This window comes from Elephas maximus, chromosome 1 (assembly GCF_024166365.1).
Source record: "Elephas maximus indicus isolate mEleMax1 chromosome 1, mEleMax1 primary haplotype, whole genome shotgun sequence".
Classification (NCBI taxonomy): domain Eukaryota; kingdom Metazoa; phylum Chordata; class Mammalia; order Proboscidea; family Elephantidae; genus Elephas; species Elephas maximus.
Window position 1 is genome coordinate 119,164,560 of NC_064819.1, and position 26,152 is coordinate 119,190,711.

General features: G+C 39.0%; 1 protein-coding gene across 4 annotated transcripts in view; it reads right to left on the reverse strand.

Annotated features, from left to right (window-relative positions):
- Positions 1 to 26,152, reverse strand: part of KLHL31 (kelch like family member 31) — a 161,552-nt gene that overhangs the window by 26,268 nt on the left and 109,132 nt on the right. The gene's annotated exons all lie outside the window — the stretch shown is intronic.

Below are 26,152 nucleotides of genomic sequence, written 5' to 3' on the forward strand. Positions count from 1 at the left end.
GGGAGGACAATCCGGTAGGGAGCCACCAGCAGCAACCTGACAGTCCCAGCACCAGCAATTTTTAGAATGACCCTTTGCTGTCCCACTGGATAAGACAGGCTGAGCCTGCGCTCTAGCCTAGAACAGTTAGAGTCCTCGTCTACCTCTTTGGCCTTCAACTCCAGGCCACCCAGTGGCAGAGGGCGGAGCTCTGGTTGGTAGAGAGGGGTTGGGTTTCTTGACCTGCCCAGTTGTTTTAAAAAAAAAAAAAAAAAGTTAAGAGCTCAATCAACCTGGAGAAAAGACAACTAGTTAGGTGGATATTTAATTGTTGGAAGCAGGGACTAGAGAGCATTTGATAAGAAAAAGGGAAGGCTGTGGATAAAAATCAACTTCTAGAAAAGTACATAGTCTGGTCACCTCAGGTCCTTTGAGAAGACTGTGGTTATAAATAGATTGTTCTTTAGAAGAAGAGCACACGTTCACCGGGATGTGGTCCTTTCTACGGCAGCTCTCATGTGGCACCAGCATTATTAGATCCATCTTATAGTTCAATAAAGTGAGGCTAACGACCAGTCCTTGATTGCCCTGTGATCCCTTGGGAGGTCTTACATTAATGCACACTCGAGGACACGCAGGTTGGGGAATATCTATTCTGGCAACACTTCATGTGAAAAAAAAAAAAAAAAATCAGAGGATTATAATTGACTACAAGCTTTTAATAGGCATCAAGGTGTGAAATGGCTGCTAAAAAAAGTTAACATGATATTAGGCTGCAATAATAGAAAAACAGATCATGGGAAAATAAGTGGTCTAATTATTCTTCATTAGTCAGATGATGTGTCAAGCATCGCTTTGCTGCCTTGGCACAGTAAGAAATTATTCTGCATCTTGAGGAAGATGGCTGGAATGAGGAAGCTGTGTCATATCAGGGACACATGAAGAAAAGTATGGCTAAGACAGAATTTAGGGCAGATGAGACTCCTGAGTGCAAGGGGTTTAGGGGATGTTGTGCAGAAAGGAGATTCAATTAAATTTTTTGCAGCCTTAGATGGCAAAAACTAGGCCCAGTGGTGGGAATTGCAGGGAAATAAATTAAGAACAAGGAAGAAAAGTTCTGATAACAACTGGGTTCTAACAATAAAAAAATAGCCTTGTAAAAGAGCCAATTCCCTATAACTGGAAAGGTCAAAGTAGAAGAAGTTGTAAGAATGGTGTTGTGTAGAAGGGACTCGTGCTCTGGCTGGGGATTGGACTGGGCCATTTTGGATATATTTCCAGTGCTGAGAATCTGTGATTCTAGTTCTCCTGACAACTCTCAAGTCATCAGACAGTATCAGAGCCTTCTTCTTATACTTCAGTATGGCTCTCTGCTTTGGGAAACATGGCTGCGCTTGTGGGTGTGGGCCTGAACAGGACATCCTTGCAGCAGTAAGTGAGCCACATGTGCTCAACTACGTCATCATATGGCTGCAACCAAAGCAATGACGGTAACGCAGGCTTTGGAATTTCCAGTTCTCTCAGCCAGGTGTTTGGATGTAGGAGTGATGATGCTTTTTGACTGGAAAAACCCACTTGATGGTGACGGTTGCACAGCACGGTGAACATAATTAATATCACTGAGTTGTGTATGTAAAAAATGTTGAAATGGCAAATGTTTAATATATACTGTGTCCTAATAAGGTCTCCTGTCCTTATAAAAGAGAAGAACAGACATAGAGAGATACATACAGGGGGAAGGTGCCATGTGAAGATGTATGTATGAGCCAAAGACACCAAGGATTGCTGAGATCACCAGAAGCTAGGAGGTAGGCATGGAACAGTTCCTGTCTCAGAGCCCTCAGGAGGGATCAATACAGCTGATACCCTGATTTGGACTTCCAGCCTCTAGAGCTGTGAGACACCCCCTCTGTCATATTTTGTTATAACAGCCCTGGGATACTAAGACACCTGGTGAGGCACAAAACTTCCAATGGCTGCAACTTAGTTCAAGCCAATTTTGTTTAAATAGCAAAAAGGCTTGGAAACCTCAGCTGACATCTGGGTTACACCAGTATTGCTCAATCTGTCTTCACTAAAAAGGGCTGGCTCAGGGATCGGTCAAAGGGGAAAACGAATGCTGTTTCTCATCTTTATTGTGGGAATAAGTCATCTTTGCCTTAAAAAGGAGCTGTTAGTGACTCCTGAAAATATGGGGAGGGGGAGGAGGGTAGAGCTAGGAAATCTGTATTCCAAGAATTTTCAGATAATAGGCATGAAACATTGCCTTTTCAAGGTGAAGCAAAGGAACATAGTTTATTATTTCAAACACATAGGTTTTAAGTGGAAAGCATTGGCTAAGTTAAGTCCAGCCCAACAATACAGATATGTTCAAAGGTCCCATCAGACTCTTACATTTGGAAACTCAACATGAGGTTGATCAATGAAGTAAAAACATTCATAAAACCTTCAGCTAGTTCAGTGAATTACTACAGCCTATCCCAATAAGCACCAAGACGTGCCACTTGTGTTTGGGCTGTGCTCAGTATAGTTAAGTGGTTCTTGACGTAAATGGACATTTGCAAGCCACATGCTCTGTTGTGACATTTTGAAGGGAGCAGTACTGTTTTGGAACAAGATAAACTTGTAAAGAAGAAAACGAAGTATGATATACTTTTAAAAATACAGAATATGGTTCTCCAATGATTATAAGCATATGATAACTGATGGATGTTTTTAAGTATCAAATAATATAAATAATATATCAAATCAATGATTATAAGCATATGATAACTGAGGGATGTTTTTAAGTATCAAATAATATAAGCAATCTAGATATGAAAGCTGAAGACTAACTCTAATTCAGTGTGGCACCACCAAAGGGTCAACCCTTCTAGAATGTAGAAGCCTATAATTCAGAGAACTTGCTTCCGTGGCAGAGTACTTGGCTTCATAAAAATTGGAGACTGGCTCATCTGGCCACATTGAATTAAAATGATAAAATTTTCTTTGTTAACAAGTTTTGAATGATATTATCTTCTTCATCAATTACCCTCTTCCCATGAGACTCCTTTCCTGCCCTCCCTCCCCCACCTATATTCAAGACTGCTAGGCGCTCTCATCTGTTTTCCCATAATGTCATTGGTATGTCTGTGGAAAGAGATGATTTAAAAGCTCAATATTGTCAGTCAGAAGGGGCCGACTGTGGAACAGACCATCAGTTGCTCATATGCAAGTTCAAGGTGAAACTGAAGAAAATCAGAGCAAGTCCATGAGAGCCAAAATATGACCTTGAGTATATCCTACCTGAATTTAGAGACCGTCTCAGAATTAGATTTGACGCATTGAACACTAGTGACCGAAGACCAGACGAGTTGTGGAATGATATCAAGGACATCATACATGATGAAAGCAAGAGGTCATTGAAAAGACAGGAAAGAAAGAAAAGACCAAGATGGATGCCAGAGGAGACTCTGAAACTTGCTCACAAACATCGAGCAGCTAAAGCAAAAGGAAGAAATGATGAAGCAAAAGAACTAAACAGAAGATTTCAAAGGATGGCTTGAGAAGACAAAGTAAAGTATTATAATGACACTTGCAAAGAGCTGGAGATAGAAAACCACAAGGGAAGAACACCCTCGGCGTTTCTCAGGCTGAAATAACTGAAGAAAAATTCAAGCCTTGAGTTGCAATAGTGAAGGATTCTATGAGGAAAATATTAAATGATGCAGGAAGCATCAAAAGAAGATAGAAGGAATACACAGAGTCATTATACCAAAAAGAATTAGTTGATGTTCAACCATTTCAAGAGGTGACATATGATCAGGAACCGATGGTACTGACGGAAGAAATCCAAGCTGCTCTGAAGGCATTGGTGAAAAACAAGGCTCCAGGAAGTGACAGAATATCATTTGAGATGTTTCAACAAACAGATGCAGCGCCGGAGGTGCTCACTCATCTATGCCAAGAAATATGGAAGACAGCTTCCTGGCCAACTGACTGGAAAGATCCATATTTATGCCTATCCCAAGAAAGTCGATCCAACTGAATGTGGAAATTATAGAACAATATCATTAGTATCACATGCAAGCAAAATTTTGCTGAAGATCATTCAAAAACGGCTGCAGCAGTATATCAACAGGGAACTGCCAGAAATTCAGGCCAGTTTCAGAACAGGATGTGGAACCAGGGATATCATTGCTGATGTCAGATGGATTCTAGCTGAAAGCAGAGAATACCAGAAGGATGTTTACCTGTGCTTTATTGACTATGCAACGCCATTCGACTGTGTGGATCATAACAAATTATGGATAACATTGCGAAGAATGGGAATTCCAGAACACTTAATTGTGCTCATGAGGAACCTTTACACAGATCAAGAGGCAGTTGTTCAGACAGAACAAGGGGATACTGATTGGTTTAAAGTCAGGAAAGGTGTGCGTCAGGGTTGTATCCTTTCGCCATACCTATTCAATCTGTATGCTGAGCAAATAATCCAAGAACCTGGACTATATGAAGAAGAATGGGGCATCAGGATTGGAGGAAGACTCATTAACAACCTGCATTATGCAGATGACACAACCTTACTTGCTGAAAGTGAAGAGGACTTGAAGCACTTACTAATGAAGATCAAAGACCACAGCCTTCAGTATGGATTAGACCTCAACATAAAGAAAACAAAAATCCTCACAACTGGACCAATGAGCAACATCATGAAAAATGGAGAAAAGATTGAAGTTGTCAAGGATTTCATTTTACTTGGATCCACAGTCAACAGCCATGGAAGCAGCAGTCAAGAAATCAAAAGACGCATTGCATTGGGAAATCTGCTGCAAAGGACCTCTTCAAAGTGTTGAAGAGCAAAGATGTCACCCTGAAGACTAAAGTGCACCTGACCCAAGCCATAGTATTTTCAATCGCATCATATGCATGTGAAAGCTGGACAATGAATAAGGAAGACTGAAGAAGAATTGACGCCTTTGAATTGTGGTGTTGGTGAAGAATATTGAATACACCATGGACTGCCAAAAGAATGAACAAATCTGTCTTGGATGAAGTACAACCAGAATGCTCCTTAGAAGCAAGGATGGTGAGAGTGTGTCTTACATACTTTGGATATGTTGTCAGGAGGGATCAGTCCCTGGAGAAGGACATCATGCTTGGCAAAGTACAGGGTCAGCGGAAAAGAGGAAGACCCTCAATGAGGTGGATTGACACAGTGGCTGCAACAATGAGCTAAAGCATAACAATTGTAAGGATGGCACAGGACCAGGCAGTGTTTCATTCTGTTGTGCATAGCGTCGCTATGAGTCAAAACTGACTCGGCGGCACCCAACAACGGCATCTCTCTGTCTGCTGGCACTTATCATAATATAAATATGGGCTTTTCTCTTCTGTGGCCTTTGAGATCTTTGAAGACAAGGTCCCTGTTGTGTACATTTTTGCATCTCTGTACCCAGCATGGAAACCCTAGTGGCGTGGTGGTTAAGAGCTATGGTTGCTAACCAAGAGGTTGGCAGTTCGAATCCACCAGGTGCTCTGTGGACACCCTTGGGGCTGTTCTACTGTGTCCTATAGGGTTGCTACGAGTCAGAATCTACTCGATCGCAAGGGGTACCCTGCATGATGCCTGTTAGCTGGTCAGTGCTTAAAAAGCTTGTCACTTTGGTGATGACCTTTTTTGCTTACATTAATGACCCCCCTGGTGATGCAGTGGTTAAGAGCTCAGCTGCTAACCAAAAGGTCGGCAGTTTGAATCCACCAGCTGCTCCTTGGAAACCCTACGAGGCAGCTCTACTCTGTCCTACAGTGTCACTATGAGTCGGAATCGACGTGACAGTGATGGTTTTTTTTTTAACTCTGGAATTAAATAAGATCAAAATATACCTTGAATTAGACTTCAAATACCATTCTCTCATTAGTCTCTAGTTCCTATTGTCAAATTATCTAAAAAAGGTACTTAAAGGACTAAAAAGCCCCTTTCACTCACTGCCCCAGATAACTGATGGTCCCTGCTATTCTGTCTGCCACATTCCCCCTTTTCGCTCACCCAGCTATGGTCTGAGTTTCGAGTCCATTGAAATATTTCTCCTTTGCCTCACCCTGATCAAGATTTTTAGAAGCTGAAAGGAGAGATGTGATGCTTTTTTGTAAAGTTTTAGCAATCATTTTATTTTTCCTGCTCCCTATTTAAAAAAGAAGGCCAGCAATCATAAAGTCTTGAAACCACAGTGGCTTGTGTTTATGCAGGTTGTCACCAATTTTATGTTGTTTTAAAATAGCTTTAAATTGCATAAGTTGTTTCTGAACAAAAGAATTTATTAAAATTATGTTCTGTAAGCTTGATGGCTGTCTCTGAGTTCTTTCAGACAACACAGTGACTCCTTACTATCTGGAAAGTAACCCGAAATAATACAATGATCAAAAACGCCTCTGAGCCACTAAAACAGATATTACAGTTTCCTTATTATGAAATCCATGCTCTTTCTATGTAGGTGGTCCCTTCACATCTCACTCAATGCATTTTACCTCCTTTTTGACACGTCGGTCAAGGACAAGACAGGAGGTGTGGCAACTCCGGCCACTTGGAAGTAGCTATTGGGCACAGTACTAGACAGAGAGGTGAGTACATAGGGGAACGGGAAGTACATCGTTACCTACCCTAATACCTATTTTCCTTCACTCTTAATCCTATTTCCTAAGGAGATTCCATAATTTTGTTATCATTAGGTGCTGTCAAGTTTGTGTTTGACTCATAGTGACCCTAAGTGAGAGAATTGCTCCATAGGATTTTCTGGGCTGTCATCTTTATGGAAGCAGATGCCAAGTCTTTCTCTCTCAGAGCTGCTGGGTGGGTTTGAACTACCAACTTTTCAGTTAGCAGCCAAGTGCTTAACCATTGTGCAACTAGGTCTCCTTTGTTTTGGGGATTACTAAGTCAATTTCTTTAAAGGTTTCACAATGGTTGTTGGGTTAAAATATCAATAGGTAAAGTTATTGGCACCATTGAGTTTTTTTAAAAATCTGTTTTTCTCTGCCTGTTAAATGACAGTCACACAGCTACACCTAGCTGCAAGAGAAGCTGGTAAACGGAGGCTTTATTCCAGGTAGCAGGGTGCCTAGCTAAAAATTGGGCAGTGCTAATACTAAGGAAGGGGTCATTGTGGTTCAGCGGTAGAATTCTTGCCTTCCATGTTGGACACCCAGGTTTGATTCCTGGCCAATACACCACTACCTGTTAGTGGAGGCTTTCATGTTGCCATGATGCTCAACAGATTTCAGCAGAGCTTCCAGACTAAGATGGACTAGGAAGAAAGGCCTGGTGATCTACTTCCAAAAATCAGGCAATGAAAATGGTCCAATCCACAACTGATCATGGGGATGGCACAGGAACAGGTAACGTTTTGTTCCATTGTGCCTGGGACCTCCATAAGTTGGGGGCTGATTCGACAACCTCTAACAACAACATTAGATATAAGTATTTCTTTTTTTATAGTTGGAATCAACTCAATGGCAACAGGTTTGGTTTTTGTTTATATCAGGATTGCCTATTTATCTATCAGATTGCTTATCTTTTCGATATTAATACTTTGCCTGTTATGTATTTTGCAAATATTTTTCTCCCAGTCTAGTGTTCATCTTTCAATTTATTTTACAATATTTTACAGGAGTGTTTCCTTTTTGTATCATTATGTCTGTCAATTTTCTTTCATATCTTTTGAGTTTTACTTCTAGCTTAGGAAAGCCTTCATCACCCCAGGATTATAAAATATATTCCTGATTTTTCCATCTACTCTCTGAATAGATTTGTCATTTACTAATCAATCTGATCATCAATCCATATACAATATATATATTTTATGTATGAATTGAAGTAGGTCCCTTATTTTCTTTTACTTCCAAATACCATTCTCACCCTCATTCATTGAACAGACTGTTACTCCCATATTCAAAATGCTTCCTTTATCATATAATCATTCCTACATATACAAAGGTCTGGTCTCCTCCTTTTTTCATCTCTTTTCTTTTTCTGTGACTGTCCCAAGTTGTTTTAATTACAATAGTTTTATGGAACTTTCTTGAAAAGATAAGCTTTTCCTCATTATTTTTTCTTATTTAAGAATTTTCTTCTCTATTCTTCTCCAGATGGATTCTTCTCCATGTTAGAATCTCACATGTCAGGTTCTAAAGCAAACTCTTTTTGGAATTTTTATTGAAATTACATGTTAATGGTCCACTCATGTGGCAAAAATTGACATCTTTATAGTATTGAGTATGCCATGTAGAAACAAGGTATGTCTCTTCATTTATTCAGATATATATTTTATATTTTCGTCATAAACATAAATCTTGCACATTTCATCTTAGGGTATATTCCTGGCTGTGAGATTACACCTACTCCTCACTTATCAACTATCTCATTATCCGACATTTCACATTTATGACAATAGTAAAAAAATCTTTTGTTGTTGTTAGGTGCCGTTCTGACTCATAGCAGTGCTATGTACAATAGAATGAAACAATGCCAGGTTCTGCACCATCCTTAAAATCGTTGTTACACTTAAGCCCATTGTTGTAGTACTGTGTCAAACCATCTTGTTGAGGGTCTTCCTCATTTTCGCTGACCCTCTAATTTACCAAGCTTGATGTCCCTCTCCAGGGACTGATCCCTTCTGATAACAGGTCCAAAGTATGTGAAATGTTGTCTAACAATCCTTGCTTCTAGGGAGCATTCTGGTTGTACTTCTTCCAAGACAGATTTGTTTGTTCTTTTGGCAGTCCATGGTATCTTCAATATTTTTTGCCAACACCATAATTCAAAAGCATGAATTCTTCTTTGGTCTTGCTTATTCATCATCCAGTTTTCACATGCATATGAGGCAATTGAAAACACCATGGCTTGGGCCAAGTGCACCTTAGTCTTTAAGGTAATATCTTTGCTTTTCAACACTTTAAAGAAGTCTTTTGCAGCAGATTTGCCTGATGCAATGCATCATTTGATTTCTTGACTGCTGCTTCCACTTGGATCCAGTGCTGCCTGATTGTGGATCCAAGCAAAATGAAATCCTTGACAACTTCAATCTTTTCTCCATTTATCATGATGTTGCTTATTGGTCCAGTTATAAGGATTTTTATTTTCTTTATGTTGAGGTCTAATCCATACTGAAGGCTGTGGTCTTTGATCTTCATCAGTAAATGCTCCAAGTCTTCTTCACTTTGAGCAGGTAAGGTTGTGTCATCTGCATAATGTAGATTATTAATGAGTTTTCCTCCAATGCTGATGCCCCATTCTTCTTCATATAGTCCAGCTTCTTGGATTATTTGCTCAGCATACAGATTGAATAAGTATGGTGAAAGGATCCAACATTGATGCATACGTTTTCTGATTTAAACCACACAGTATCCCCTTGTTCTGTCCAAACAACTGCCTCTTGATGTATGTACAGGTTCCATATGAGCACAATTAAGTGTTCTGGAATTCCCATTCTTCACAATATTATCCATAATGTGTTATGATCCACACGGTCGAATGTCTTTGCATAGTCATTAAAACACAGGTTAACATCTTTCTGGTACTCTCTGCTCTCAGCCAGGATCCATCTGACATCAGCAGTGACATCCCTCTCTCCACATTCTCTTTGAAAGCCGGCCTGAATTTTTGGCAGTTCCCTGTCGGTATACTGCTGCAGTTGCTTTTGAATGATCTTCAGCAAAATTTTACTTGCACGTGATATTAATGATATTGTTTGATAATTTCCACATGCAGTTCTGTCACCTTTCTTGGGAATAGGCATAAATATGGATCTCTTCCTGTCAGTTGGCCAGGAAGTTGTCTTCCAAATTTCTTGGCATAGATGAGCAAGCACTTCCAGCACTGCATCCATTTGTTGAAACATCTCAGTTGGTATTCTGTCAATTCCTGGAGCCTTGTTTTTTGCCAGTGCCTTCAGTGCAGCTACTATCCAACTACTTTGTGGATTAACAACATACGTCTGGCAGTAAAGAATACTGAGATACAAGATGAGAGTAATGCTGGCTGTGAAGGTTGTTATGTGTCAGCTTGGCTGTGCTATGATTATCAGTGATTTGGCAGTTAGTACTGATATAATTTGGCAGCTATGTAATGATATAGTCATCCTCCATTTTTGTAATTTGATGTGGTCATCCTCCATTTTCTCACAATGCCAATTGTCACATAACAACCTGGTTGCTGGAACCTAGCCATGTTGATAACTCAGGAGTGGGTGTATATAGTGTGACATCTTTTTCCAAATCCTTAATATATGCTAGTTACTAAGTTAAATATATTAATCTCCTAATTATACAAATTAATAGACTCTCATAAGGTCTAATAATTTGTTTTGGGAACTAGAGAGCTCTGATTTCACAAAATTTATCCATTGAAATTTCTCTTTTCAAGTATGAAACTAAGTACTCAATAGAAAAAAATTAGAAATGTAGAAAACAATTATCCAACAGCCAAGAACAACAATTATTATCATTTCACTTGTATCAGCTTTCATTCTTTTTATATTTGCATAGTTTTTTCAACATAATTGTGATCACACTGGATAATTATCTATACTCTTAAAAAGAATAAAATGTATTCAGTATGCAAAATCATTTCATAGCAGGTTTGTTTGTTTTATAAGGAACTGTGTGCTTCTCACATGTACAGAAATGCTAATGTAATGGCTGCTACTGAAAGTTACTGAGTTCAGTCCCTTCTTTTGCCTAGCTTGCTGGCATTTATATCACCCAATAATAGCTCGGCATAACAGAGCCCTCTCTCCTTTGTACCACACATAGCTGCTGACCTCACTGCACACTCAGCCATTCCATTTCAGGCCTCTGCAGGGATGGCTCTTATAGCACAGGTGACATAGTGGCTGGTAGGGGTTAATAACTCCATTTAAAAGTCTGAATAGATCATGATCCAAATAATTGAGATTTCCTAAGAACATTTTGAAAAACCATTTCTCCTGTGGCTCTCACATGTCTAAGGTTTGCGTTTGGGTTGATTGGTTTGCTTTTTCTTCTGTATCACTTTAAATTTGATTTTTTCATGGCTGTCTTTCATTTCTTCAGCTCTATACTCATTCACCTTAACAAAGAGGATTTCTTTGCCTTACTTATATAAAATAGGATTAGTTCCAGTTGTTGTTGAGTTGATTCTGACTTATGGCGACCCCAAATGTGTCAGAGTAGAACTGCTCCATAGGGTTTTTAGTGGCTAATTTTTTGGAAGTAGATTGCCAGGCCTTTCTTCTGAGGTACTTCTGGGTATACTGGAACCTCCAATCTTTCAGTTAGCGGCTGAGAACTTTAGCTGTACTACCCAGGACTCTATATATCAACAGACAAAACTATGCATTAAATCCCTTAACTTTCTGCATCTGTCATTCCTTAGTTAAATGCCCCAATTTATGTAACAGTAACTGGTGATGTTGTTGTGAGAATTAAACAAGATAGCATATGGGTGTAACCTGACTTTTTTCCAATTGTTCTGATTGATTTACTGTAATATACAAGCTTCCCCCACTTACTGGAAATGCTTCTTTATTAGCATAAATTAAACTAAATTAACATAAATAGATTCTCATATATATAATGTTGTATTGATCTATTTATCACCTTCTGAGCCAAATACCACACTGTATTAATTATAATAGCTTTCAAGTATGTTTTGATATAACAACGAGGGCAATTGTCCCTTCACAGTTTTTCTTTGTCAGAGTTTCTTTGTCCACTCTTGTGAATTTTATCTTTCATACTCGTGAATTTTATCTTCCATACTTGTGAATTTTATCTTCCATATGAACTTTGCAACCATCTTGAAAAAATTAGAAGATAATCCTTTTTATAATTTTTAGGCATTGTCTTAGTTTTCTAGTGCTTCTATAACAGAAATACCACAAGTAGGTGGCTTTAATGGACAAAAATTTATTTTCTCACAGTTTAGAAGGGTAGAAGTCTGAATTCAGGGCATCAAATCTAGGGAAAGGCTCTCTCTCTGTCCACTCTCTGGGGAGAAATCCTTGTCTCAGCTTCTCTAGCCCTGCTTTCCGAGGTTCCTTGGTGCTCTCCATGTGGCATCTATTTTTCCCCCATTTGTGTTTGCTCCTTTCTGCTCCTAACCTGCTCCTTTTATATCTCAAAAGAGATTGGGTTTAAGACACACTCCACACTGATTTGGACTCATTAACATAACAAAAAAAAAAACTATTCCCAAATGATTACTTCCATAGGTATACCAAAAACCGAAAACAAATCCATTGCAGTCCAGTTGATTCCAACTCATAGTGACCCTACTGGACAGAATAAATCTGCTCTGTAGGGTTTCCAAGGAGTGGCTGGTGGATCTGAACTGCCGAACCTTTTGGTTAGTAGCCAAGCTCTTAACTACTGTGCCACCAGGGCTTCAGGGAAGTATTGATATCTTTGAATATTGAGTCATACCATGCTTCATTTAGGTATTCTTAAATAAAGTTGATTTTTTTTTTTTTTTAATACAGTGATTGCTCATTTCCTGTTGGTGTTATTTTTGTGGCTTAAAAGAAAATCTCTGTTATCTTTCTTCCATTATTTTATTTATTTGATTGTTGTTGGCTGTAGTAAGATAATTCTAGCCATTTCCCAGTATCTGTTCATCCCTTCTTTCTTTCCACCCTTCCTTCTCCCTTTTTGCTAAAAGATTATTTTCTCCAAACTTCCTTGGCCATGTGACTACATTCTCGCCAGTGAGTTGGCTGTGGAAAGTTTAATGTAGAATTTCCAGAAAACCACATTTAAAAGGGAAGCTCACATCCCTTCATTTTGAAGGGCTATCTTTATTAGGGAGCCCTGGTGGCAAAGTGATTAAGCACTTGGCTGTTAACCAAAAGGTCAGCAGTCCAAATCTACCAGCTACTCCTTGGAAACCTTATAGAGGCAGTTCTACTCTGTCCCATAGGGTCACTATCAGTTGAAATTGACTCAATGGCAAAGGGTTTGGCATCTTTATTACAGGTAGATGATTAACCATCACTTCATTTTCTCCTACTCTTGTTCTATTCAGCTATTCTAAGTCTTTTTGAGTTAATCTTAACAATTCATGACTTTCTTGGAAAAACATGTAAATATTCAAGTTTATTGATATTAAATTGGATACAGTATGCTCTTGTAGTAGTAGTATGACCTTGTAATTGTTTTATTGCCCATTGTTTTTGCAGTTATAGACCTCTTTTTATCCATAATGATGGTTTATATGGTATCTCTCTTTTTGTTTTGATGTATTTGCCAGTTTATATTTGTCTATCTTATTTGTCTTTTCAACTTTCAATTTCGTAATTCATCTTCATTTTTTTTTTCTTTAAACTTCCCATTTGGTTAGTTTCTGCCTTTATCTTTATTATTTCCTTCCTTTTCTCCTTTCTTTTATTTTCTACCTTCTCAATTTTTGTGCTGATTCATTATTTATCTTTCCTTATTTTCTAATATATACACTGAAAGGCATACATTTTCCTTTAAGTATGATTTTGGTCACATGAGATAGCATATGTAAAGCACTCACACAAGTCCCTGGCACACAGTAGGCACCTCCAAACTGGTAGCTTTTTAGAAGTATGTTTTCATGTAACAGGTAAAAGGTCTTTAAAAGTAAAATAGCTGCCCAAATCCATATTGCCTTTCTATCTTAACTAAACTTTTTACATATTTATTCACTTTTATTATCACCAAATTAAAAATGAATTTTTATATTACTTTTTTAGTTCTCAACCTTGGCGGCTCTTTAGCATTGGCTGGGGAATTTTTAGAAATCCTGTTACGGAGGCCACAACCCAGACCAATTATATCAGAATCTCTAGGCATGAGTCCCAGACTTTGGTATTTTTTAAAGCATCCCAGGTGATTTCAAGGTATGCCAAAGGTTGATATTTACATTGATCTTAACTCTGTCCCTCTCTCCTAATCATAAACTGCAGCTGTCAGGAACAGCTAAAAGTATAATAAAATGAGCTCGGCTTTTCTCAAGCTGAAAGAACTGAAGAAAAAATTCAAGCCTTGAGCTGCAATAGTGAAGGATTGCATGGGGAAAATATTAAACGACGCAGGAAGCATCAAAAGAAGATGGAAGGAATACACAGAGTCATTATACTAAAAAGAATTAGTCGATGTTCAACCATTTCAAGAGGCGGCATATGATCAGGAACCAGTGGTACTGAAGGAAGAAGTCCAAGCTTCTCTGAAGGCACTGGTGAAAAACAAGGCTCCAGGAGTTGATGGAATATCAATTGAGATGTTTCAACAAACAGATGCAGTGCTGGAGGTGCTCACTCGTCTATGCCAAGAAATATGGAAGACAGCTTCCTGGCCAGCTGACTGGAAGAGATCCATATTTATGCCTATTCCCAAGAAAGGTGATCCAACTGAATGTAGAAATTATAGAACAATATCATTAATATCACACGCAAGCAAAATTTTGCTGAAGATCATTCAAAAATGGCTGGAGCAGTTTATCGACAGGGAACTGCCAGAAATTCAGGCCGGTTTCAGAAGAGGAGATGGAACCAGGGATATCATTGCTGATGTCAGATGGATCCTGGCTGAAAGCAGAGAATACCAGAAGGATGTTTATCTGTGTTTTATTGACTATGCAACGCCATTCGACTGTGTGGATCATAACAAATTATGGATAACATTGGGAAGAATGGGAATTCCAGAACACTTAATTGTGCTCATGAGGAACCATTACATAGATCAAGAGGCAGTTGTTCAGACAGAACAAGGGGATACTGATTGGTTTAAAGTCAGAAACGGTATGCATCAGAGCTGTATCCTTTCACCATACCTATTCAATCTGTATGCTGAGCAAATAATCCAAGAACCTGGACTATATGAAGAATGGGGCATCAGGGTTGGAGGAAAACTCACTAGCAACCTGCATTATGCAGATGACACAATCTTGCTTGCTGAAAGTGAAAAGGACTTGAAGCACTTACTAATGATGACCAAAGACCACAGCCTTCAGTGTGGACTGGACCTAAACATAAAGAAAACAAAAATCCTCACAACTGGACCAATAAGCTACATCATGATAAATGGAGAAAAGATTGAAGTTGTCAAGGATTTCATTTTACTTGGATCCACAATCAACACCCATGGAAGCAACAGTCAAGAAATCAAAAGACGCATTGGATTGGGTAAATCTGCTGCAAAGGTCCTCTTTAAAGTGTTGACGAGCAAAGATGTCACCTTGAAGACTAAGGTACGCCTGACCCAAGCCTTGGTATTTTCAATTGTATAATATGCATGTGAAAGCTGGACAATGAATAAGGAAGACCGAAGAAGAACTGATGCCTTTGAATTGTGGTGTTGGCGAAGAATACTGAATATACCATGGACTGCCAAAAGAACGAACAAATCTGTCTTAGAAGAAGTACAGCCAGAATGCTTCTTAGAGGCAAGGATGCCGAGACTGTGTCTTACATACTTTGGACATGTTGTCAGGAGGGATCAGTCCCTGGAGAAGGACATCATGCTTGGCAGGGTACGGGGTCAGTGGAAAAGAGGAAGGCCCTCAATGAGGTGGATTGACACAGTGGCTGCAGCAATGAGCTCAAGCATAACAGCGATTGTAAGGATGGCTCAGGACTGGGCAGTGTTTTGTTCTGTTGTGGATAGGGTCGCTATGAGTTGGAGCTGACTCAATGGCACCTAACAACAACAACAACAAATGTAATGCAGAATTTTTAATACCTTCTGTAGCACTCTACCAATATTTACTCATTGTCCTGGATTGAATTGTGTCCTCCCAAAAATATGTGTCAACTTGGTTAGGCCGTGATTCCCAGTATTGTGTAGTTGTCCTCCATTTTTTTTTTTTTTTTACTATTTCTCAAGATCTTATAATAGTGGTCTTATACAATATTTGTCCTTTTGCCTCTGACTAATTTCGCTCAGCATAATGCCTTCCAGGTTCCTCCATGTTATGAAATGTTTCAGAGATTCGTCACTGTTCTTTATCGATGCGTAGTATTCCATTGTGTGAATATACCACAATTTATTTACCCATTCATCCGTTGATGGACACCTTGGTTGCTTCCAGCTTTTTGCTATTGTAAACAGAGCTGCAATAAACATGGGTGTGCATATATCTGTTTGTATGAAGGCTCTTGTATCTCTAGGGTATATTCCTAGGAGTGGGATTTCTGGGTTGTATGGTAGTTCTATTTCTAACTGTTTAAGATAACGCCAGATAGATTTCCAAAGTGGTTGTACCATTTTACATTCCCACCAGCAGTGTATGAGAGTTCCAATCTCTCCGCAGCCTCTCCAACATTTATTATTTTGTGTTTTTTGGATTAATGCCAGCCTTGCTGGTGTGAGATGGAATCTCATCGTAGTTTTAATTTGCATTTCTCTAATGGCTAATGATCGAGAGCATTTTCTCATGTATCTGTTGGCTGCCTGAATATCTTCTTTAGTGAAATGTGTGTTCATATCCTTTGCCCACTTCTTGATTGGGTTGTTTGTCTTTTTGTGGTTGAGTTTTGACAGAATCATGTAGATTTTAGAGATCAGGCGCTGGTCGGAGATGTCATAGCTGAAAATTCTTTCCCAGTCTGTAGGTGGTCTTTTTACTCTTTTGGAGAAGTCTCTAGATGAGCATAGGTGTTTGATTTTTAGGAGCCACAGTTATCGGGTTTCTCTTCATCATTTATGGTAATGTTTTGTATTCTGTTTATACCTTGTATTAGGGCTCCTAGGGTTGTCCCAATTTTTTCTTCCATGATCTTTATCGTTTTAGTCTTTATGTTTAGGTCTTTGATCCACTTGGAGTTAGTTTTTGTGCATGGTGTGAGGTATGGGTCCTGTTTCATTTTTTTGCAAATGGATATCCAGTTATGCCAGCACCATTTGTTAAAAAGGCTATCTTTTCCCCAATTAATTGACACTGGTCCTTTGTCAAATATCAGCTGCTCATACGTGGATGGATCTATGTCTGGGTTCTCAATTCTGTTCCATTGGTCTATGTGTCTGTTGTTGTACCAATACCAGGCTGTTTTGACTACTGTGGCTGTATAATAGGTTCTGAAGTCAGGTAAGGTGAGGCCTCCCACTTTCTTCTTCTTTTTCAGTAGTGCTTTGCTTATCCGGGGCTTCTTTCCCTTCCATATGAAATTGGTGATTTGTTTCTCTATCCCCTTAAAATATGACATTGGAATTTGGATCGGAAGTGCGTTAAATGTATAGATGGCTTTTGGTAGAATAGACATTTTTACTATGTTAAGTCTTCCTATCCATGAGCAGGGTATGTTTTTCCACTTAAGTATGTCCTTTTGAATTTCTTGTAGTAGAGCTTTGTAGTTGTCTTTGTATAGGTCTTTTACATCCTTGGTAAGATTTATTCCTAAGTATCTTATCTTCTTGGGGGCTGCTGTGAATGGTATTGATTTGGTTATTTCCTCTTCGGTGTTCTTTTTGTTGATGTAGAGGAATCCAAGTGATTTTTGTATGTTTGTCTTATAACCTGAGACTCTGCCAAAGTCTTCTATTAGTTTCAGTAGTTTTCTGGAGGATTCCTTAGGGTTTTCTGTGTATATAATCATGTCATCTGCAAATAGTGATAACTTTACTTCTTCCTTGCCAATCCGGATACCTTTTATTTCTTTGTCTAGCCTAATTGCCCTGGCTAAGACTTCCAGCACGATCTTGAATAAGAGCGGTGATAAAGGGCATCCTTGTCTGGTTCCCGTTCTCAAGGGAAATGCTTTCAGGTTCTCTCCATTTAGAGTGATATTGGCTGTTGGCTTTGCATAGATGCCCTTTATTATGTTGAGGAATTTCCCTTCAATTCCTATTTTGGTAAGAGTTTTTATCATGAATGGGTGTTGGACTTTGTCAAATGCCTTTTCTGCATCAATTGATAAGATCATGTGGTTTTTGTCTTTTGTTTTATTTATGTGGTGGATTACATTAATGGTTTTTCTGATATTAAACCAGCCTTGCATACCTGGTATAAATCCCACTTGATCAGGGTGAATTATTTTTTTGATGTGTTGTTGGATTCTATTGGCTAGAATTTTGTTGAGGATTTTTGCATCAATGTTCATGAGGGATATAGGTCTATAATTTTCTTTTTTTGTAATGTCTTTACCTGGTTTTGGTATCAGGGAGATGGTGGCTTCATAGAATGAGTTGGGTAGTATTCCGTCATTTTCTATGCTTTGGAATACCTTTAGTAGTAGTGGTGTTAACTCTTCTCTGAAAGTTTGATAGAACTCTGCAGTGAAGCCATCCGGGCCAGGGCTTTTTTTTGTTGGGAGTTTTTTGATTACCGTTTCAATCTCTTTTTTTGTTATGGGTCTATTTAGTTGTTCTACTTCTGAATGTGTTAGTTTAGGTAGGTAGTGTTTTTCCAGGAATTCATCCATTTCTTCTAGGTTTTCAAATTTGTTAGAGTACAATTTTTCATAATAATCTGAAATGATTCTTTTAATTTCATTTGGTTCTGTTGTGATGTGGTCCTTCTCATTTCTTATTCGGGTTATTTGTTTTCTTTCCTGTATTTCTTTAGTCAGTCTAGCCAATGGTTTATCAATTTTGTTAGTTTTTTCAAAGAACCAGCTTTTGGCTTTGTTAATTCTTTCAATTGTTTTTCTGTTCTCTAATTCATTTAGTTCAGCTCTAATTTTTATTATTTGTTTTCTTCTGGTGCCTGATGGATTCTTTTGTTGCTCAGTTTCTATTTGTTCAAGTTGTAGGGACAGTTCTCTGATTTTGGCTCTTTCTTCTTTTTGTATGTGTGCATTTATTGATATAAATTGGCCTCTGAGCACTGCTTTTGCTGTGTCCCAGAGGTTTTGATAGGAAGTATTTTCATTCTCGTTGCTTTCTATGAATTTCCTTATTCCCTCCTTGATGTCTTCTATAACCCAGTCTTTTTTCAGGAGGGTATTGTTCATTTTCCAAGTATTTGATTTCTTTTCCCTAGTTTTTCTGTTATTGATCTCTAGTTTTATTGCCTCGTGGTCTGAGAAGATGCTTTGTAATATTTCAATGTTTTGGACTCTGCAAAGGTTTGTTTTATGACCTAATATGTGGTCTATTCTAGAGAATGTTCCATGTGCGCTAGAAAAAAAAGTATATTTTGCAGCAGTTGGGTGGAGAGTTCTGTATAAGTCAATGAGGTCAAGTTGGTTGATTGTTGTAATTAGATCTTCCGTGTCTCTGTTGAGCTTCTTACTGGATGTCCTGTCCTTCTCCGAAAGTGGTGTGTTGAAGTCTCCTACTATAATTGTGGAGGTATCTATCTCACTTTTCAATTCTGTTAAAATTTGATTTATGTATCTTGCAGCCCTGTCATTGGGTGCATAAATATTTAATATGGTTATGTCTTCCTGATCAATTGTCCCTTTTATCATTATATAGTGTCCTTCTTTATCCTTTGTGGTGGTTTTAAGTCTAAAGTCTATTTTGTCAGAAATTAATATTGCTACTCCTCTTCTTTTTTGCTTATTGTTTGCTTGATATACTTTTTTCCATCCTTTGAGTTTTAGTTTGTTTGTGTCTCTAAGTCTAAGGTGTGTCTCTTGTAGGCAGCATATAGATGGATCGTGTTTCTTTATCCAGTCTGTGACTCTCTGTCTCTTTATTGGTGCATTTAGTCCATTTACATTCAGGGTAATTATAGATAAATAAGTTTTTAGTGCTGTCATTTTGATGCCTTTTTATGTGTGTTGTTGACAATTTCATTTTTCCACATACTTTTTTGTGCTGAGGCGTTTTTCTTAGTAAATTGTGAGATCCTCATTTTCATAGTGCTTGACTTTATGTTAGTTGAGTCGTTACGTTTTTCTTGGTTTTTATCTTGAGTTATAGAGTTGTTATACCTTTTTGTGGTTACCTTATTATTTACCCCTATTTTTCTAAGTAAAAACCTAACTTGTATTGTTCTATATCGCCTTGTATCACTCTCCATATGGCAGTTCAATGCCTCCTGTATTTAGTCCCTCTTTTTGATTATTGTGATCTTTTACCTATTGACTTCCATGATTCCCTGTTATGTGTATTTTTTTTTTAATTAATCTTAATTTGTTTGTTTTTGTGATTTCCCTATTTGAGTTGATATCAGGACGTTCTGTTTTGTGACCTTGTGTTGTGCTGATATCTCATATTATTGGTTCTCTGACCAAACAATCTCCTTTAGTATTTCTTGTAGCTTTGGTTTGGTTTTTGCAAATTCTCTAAACTTGTGTTTGTCTGTAAATATCTTAATTTCGCCTTCATATTTCAGAGAGAGTTTTGCTGGATATATGACCCTTGGCTGGCAGTTTTTCTCCTTCAGTGTTCTGTATATGTCGTCCCATTGCCTTCTTGCCTGCATGGTTTCTGCTGAGTAGTCTGAAGTTATTCTTATTGATTCTCCCTTGAACGAAACCTTTCTTTTCTCCCTGGCTGCTTTTAAAATTTTCTGTTTATCTTTGGTTTTGGTGAGTTTGATGATAATGTGTCTTGGTGTTTTTCTTTTTGTATCAATCTTAAATGGGGTTCGATGAGCATCTTGGATAGATATCCTTTCGTCTTTCATGATGTCAGGGAAGTTTTCTGTCAGGAGTTCTTCAACTATTTTCTCTGTGTTTTCTGTCCCCCCTCCCTGTTCTGGGACTCCAATCACCCGCAGGTTATCCTTCTTGATAGAGTCCCACATAATTCTTAGGGTTTCTTCATTTTTTTTAATTCTTTTATCTGATTTTTTTTCAGCTATGTTGGTGTTGATTCCCTGGTCCTCCAGATGTCCCAGTCTACATTCTAATTGCTCGAGTCTGCTCCTCTGACTTCCTATTGCGTTGTCTAATTCTGTAATTTTATTGTTAATCTTTTGGATTTCTACATGTTGTCTCTCTATGGATTCTTGCAACTTATTAATTTTTCCACTATGTTCTTGAATAATCTTTTTGAGTTCTTCAACAGTTTTATCAGTGTGTTCCTTGGCTTTTTCTGCAGTTATCCTAATTTCATTTGTGATATCATTAAGCATTCTGTAAATTAGTTTTTTATATTCTGTATCTGATAATTCCAAGATTGTATCTTCATTTGGGAAAGATTTTGATTCTTTTGTTTGGGGGGTTGGAGAAGCTGTCATGGTCTGCTTCTTTAAGTGGTTTGATATGGATTGTTGTCTCCGAGCCATCACTGGGAAACTAGTTTTTCCAGAAAATCCGCTGCGTCCAGTCCAAATCCCTGCGGGACGGTTCCCCGGCTCGGGCGCTGCTCTTTCTGCTCCAAGACCAGTCACTGCCTCCTGGGGACTTCTCCTACCGGCTGCGTCCCACGCCGCCCGTGGAACCAGCTGGTCCCCCTCCCGGGGTTAGTTCAGGGGGGTGGAGCAGCTCTCTGTGCTTGTGCCGTACCTGACTGGTACACTGGCTCCAGGCTCTGGAAACAATCGCTGCTTCCCCGTATTAGTTCGTTCTCCGTCTCTAAATCTGTGTTTGTTGTTCAGGGTTCGTAGATTGTTATGTATGTGATCGATTCACTTGTTTTTCCGTGTCTTTGTTGTAAGAGGGATCCGAGGTAGCGTCTGCCTAGTCCGCCATCTTGGCTCCGCCCTTGTCCTCCATTTTGTGATTATAATTTTATGTTAAGAGGATTAGGGTAGGATTGTAACACCACCCTTACTCAAGTCACCTCCCTGATAAAGGGAGTTTCCCTGGGGTGTGGCCTGTACCACCTTTTATCTCTCAAGAGATAAAAGGAAAGGGAAGCAAGCAGAGAGTTGGGGACCTCATACCACCAAGAAAGTAGCACCAGGAGCAGAGCGCATCCTTTGGGCCTGGGGTCCGCGCATCTGAGAAGCACCTTGACCAGGAGAAGATTGAGGACAAGGAACTTCCTCCAGAGCCAACAAAGAGAGAAAGCCTTCCCCTGGACCTGATGCCCTGAATTTGGACTTATAACCTACTAGACTGTGAGAGAATAAATTTCTCTTTGTTAAAGCCATCCACATGTGGTATTTCTGTTATAGCAGCACTAGATGACTAAAGCACTCATTGATGTTGGAAGTCCCTAATATATAATTGAATATTATCCTAAATGTATATATTTAGGTCAGTTTCCTTGGGAACTTGACAGGTCTATTATATGGAAAAGGAATGTAAAGGGCTGAAAGGGTTTCACTAGCTCAGGAAAGTCTTTATAACTCACACTGTACCAAAACCTATTGCCTTCAAGTTGATTCTAACTCACAGTGACCCTATAGGACAGAGTAGAACTGCCCTATAGGGTTTCCAAGGATAAGCTGATGGATTCAAACTGCTGACCTTTTGGTTAGCAGCCGAACTCTTAACCACTGTGCCACCAGGGCTCCTAACCCACAATGTAGCTGAAATATTTGTTTAAACAGAAAAATATTAGGTGCAATTGAATTCAAGACTTAGTTTATTTTCTTAAATGCTGGTGATTAAGTAAAAGCAGCATTAATTAGAAAACAAAGATGTAAATATAAAATTACTTTTCCAGTCTTTGAAAGAAGCATGGCGTAAGTAGCAATGATCTTCAGAGCTGAGAAGTCCAGGATTTTAAAACTAGCTTGATTAACTACCATTTAGATGAACATATTTAGCCAGGTGCCTAAATCCTCTAAGATTTAGTCTCTTTATATGTAAAATGGGGATGACCTACCTTGAGGGTTCTTTGGAGGTTAAAGGGCACTTAGTAGGTCCTTGGTGAAAGTTTCCATAAGACATTGATAGCCCTGCTTCACACTTAGGGTTTTGGCCCGGATCCAGACTCCTAATATTTATGTGTCATTAACATCTAAAATGAAGGTATAACATTAGTATTTATTGGCTTTTGTTTTCTCACGCCCTTTTGTGCATCACATTCTTGGCATGATGTTTGACAAGAGTTGGATTCACTTATCAGTCCAGGATTGGAAGGCTGGATACACTGGTATGTTGGACCAAGATTGGATCATTTTTATCAAAACTTTTCCAGAGAACTGACTCTAGATCCTACAGCCCATCATTTTTAATTTCTCTGATAATAATCTTCATCTTCAAAGTATACCCTCAGGACAAACTCAGACATAAGCCTGGTAAGAGAGGTGGCTGGCCTATTGAGGGGCAAATACTGGCTTTGTTGAAAAATGAGATGTGTGACTCAATATGTCTTTGATTGAAATTTTAAAAGTTCGCACAGTTGAAAACATAAAAATTTTGCTTAAAAAACACAAATTACTTTGTATGTTAGACTACATTTAAATATTTATAAATATTTGCATAACGTAAATTATGTTATTACATAATATTTATAATAATATATTATTTAAAGGTTTCTCAACCTGAAAGCATTTACTTATGGGAACAAAATCTTGGTACCATGAGAATAAAACTCAGGCTGCTGGCACAAGTGCTATGTGGTCCTTTTTTGTTGGTATCGTTAACTCTATCTAGAAAAGTGTTGACAAACTACATGGGCCAAATCTGGCCGGCTGTCGGTTTTTGTAAATAAAGTTTTATTGGAACACAGCCATGCTCATTTGTTTACATATTGTCTGTGGCTGCTATTGTGGTAGAGTTGAGTAGTTGTAATGGAGTCTGTATGGCTTGCAACGCCTAAAATATTTGCTATCTGGACCTTTACAGAAATAGTTTGCTTACCCCTAGTCTAGAAGTTCATGTAGGCAGCTGTGAGAGAAGAGGCTAAGGCTAGTGAGAGCCTGAAATGTTCCAGCACTGCCATAGGCCCTTGACCCATTCATTGTTTCATTTAGTCATAACAAGCCTGTAGGATGTAAGGTATTTTCCCTATTTTCGCAGGAAATAATATTCATTGTCAAGACTTGATCAAGAATGCATGGCTGATGAATAATGGGGTTTGAAGTCCAGTCCAAGTCTGTCTGATGCCAAAGTCCTTTTATTTCTCTCAGCAGTATTTCTTTGTTCTGGGTAGGCACTGTCAAAAAAAAAAGCATCCAGTTTCTGGATTAATGTGCACTGAGATGCAGTCCAAAGTCAAGAAAACTAATGGCAAATGTTCAAGCAAAGAAAAGTCAGGATCCTGGGCTGATGTTAGAAATAGGGACACTGGAATCTTGGTGAAGATGAATAGGATATAAGTTGAGAGGCCCTAAAGTGAAAGAAGGCTAGGACTGAGAAGCAGAGAAGGATATACCTGGAGTTCTCCCAGGATGCTCCCGCTTTAACCAGTCAATTGAAGGATGCTTCCAGTAGACTGGTTGTTGTTTGCTGTGGAGTCAATTCTGACTCATAGCAACTGTATAGGACAGAGTAGAACCGCCCCATAGAATTTCTTAGGTTGAAATGTTTACAGGAGCAGATTGCCAGGTCTTTTCTCCTGCAGAGCCAGTGGTGGATTGAAACCACTGACCTTTCAGTTCGAAGCTAAGTGCTTAATGATTGCATTATCAGGGTTCCTTCTCTATTAGACTAATTGACATGTCAGGAATTCAATTCTAATCACTGCATAAAAGCATTTTCTTGACCATAACTAGTTATTTTCTAATCATCTCTCTTGATTTCACTATCAGATACCAGAAACCAGGCTGGATAATATGCAACATCATATCAGTGCCACTGGAGTCCCTGGGTGGTGCAAATGGTTACATGCTCGACTACTAGCCCAAAAGGTTGGTAGTTCGAACCCACCCAAAGGCGCCTTTGGAAGTCAGGCCTGGCGATCTGCTTCTGAAAGGTCACAGCCTTGAAAACCCTATGGAGCAGTTCTACTCTGCACTCGTGGGGTCACTGTAAGTCAGAATCAACTCGATGGCCACTAATATAATCAATGGCACTGACACTGCAGCTGAGATGGAGTGTCTGCTTGGTCTTGACCTCACATGGGACCTGCCCCTTAGTGAAATCACTGTGAGTCCAAGGTCTGGTGATCTGCTTCTGAAAGGTCACAGCCTTGAAAACCCTATGGAGCAGTTCTACTCTGCACACATGGGGTCACTGTGAGTTGGAATCAACTCCATGGCAACTGACATCGTCAACGGCACTGACGCTGCAGCTGAGATGGGGTGACTGCTTGGTATTGACTTCACATGGGACCTGCCCCTTAGTGAAACCACTGTGAGTCCAAAGTCTGAAACTGAACTGTGCAGTCTCAGGAACTATATTTTCATCAGTTCATCCAGTACTGATCAGGGTTTACTGGGTAGATTTGTATTAATGACAGTCAGCTGACTGATTAAATTTATAGCAGAGCAGAATGGAATGCTCATGTCTATTGATCAGAATACATATCCTCCTGTTCCCCTGGATGTTCTTCTGATCTGGCATTTTTCTAAACTCATGTAGACCCCAGCCTTTCTGTAACACATTTACACTGGATGTTATGCTAACAATGCAGTTGTTGTGAATGAGGATTCTGGAGTCAAATCCATGGTTTAGAGTATGGTTTCCTTACTTTCAAGCCCATGACCTGGGAAAGTTGCTATCTAACCTTTTTAAGCCTCAAATACCTCATCTGTAAAATGAGGATGATGATAGTAATTACTTCACACGACTGTTATGAGGCTTAAATGAGAAGATACCTGAAAACAATGCTTAACACAGAGCCTGGCACATAGTAAACACTTAAAAATGTTAGCTTTATTTATTTGCCTATGTATTTAATTTTTTTTAATTTATCTCTTAAAGGAGGCAGAGGACTTCCCCTCACCTTAGTCTTTCCAGCACTATTAGAAATTACAACTCTACTGCCCCCTCTCAACCCCACCATCTCTCTCAATTCTCCTTCCCCCTGCTCAGCCTGGGGCAGATCTGTTTAAGCAGAGGAAAAAGAAACAAGGCTCCCTTCCTGTCCAGTTTGGGGATAAGGGACTACCTGATTTTCGTATGACCTGCGGGAGTAGGTGGGTTGTGTGGGCAACAGAGCTGATCCTTGAACTGGCACATTTCCATCAGCCTTGTGAGGAGGTGACTGAATCCAATTGCTTCTGTGTCACTCAAGCCAGAAGAAGTAGATGATTTTCCAATGTAGCTGCACTCACACAAGTGACCAATGCTAGCAGTGAACTCTGGGCATGAGCGCAGGCCTCCACCCAATCTCATGTGGAAATGAGCAGAAATGTTTGCAAGTCACAGCTAAAAATACTCAAAGTCTAGATGAGGTCTTTGCCATTTGGAAGTGAGCCAGCCTCCATGAATGGGTTTACACCTGTTATCTGAAGGATCTTAAAATC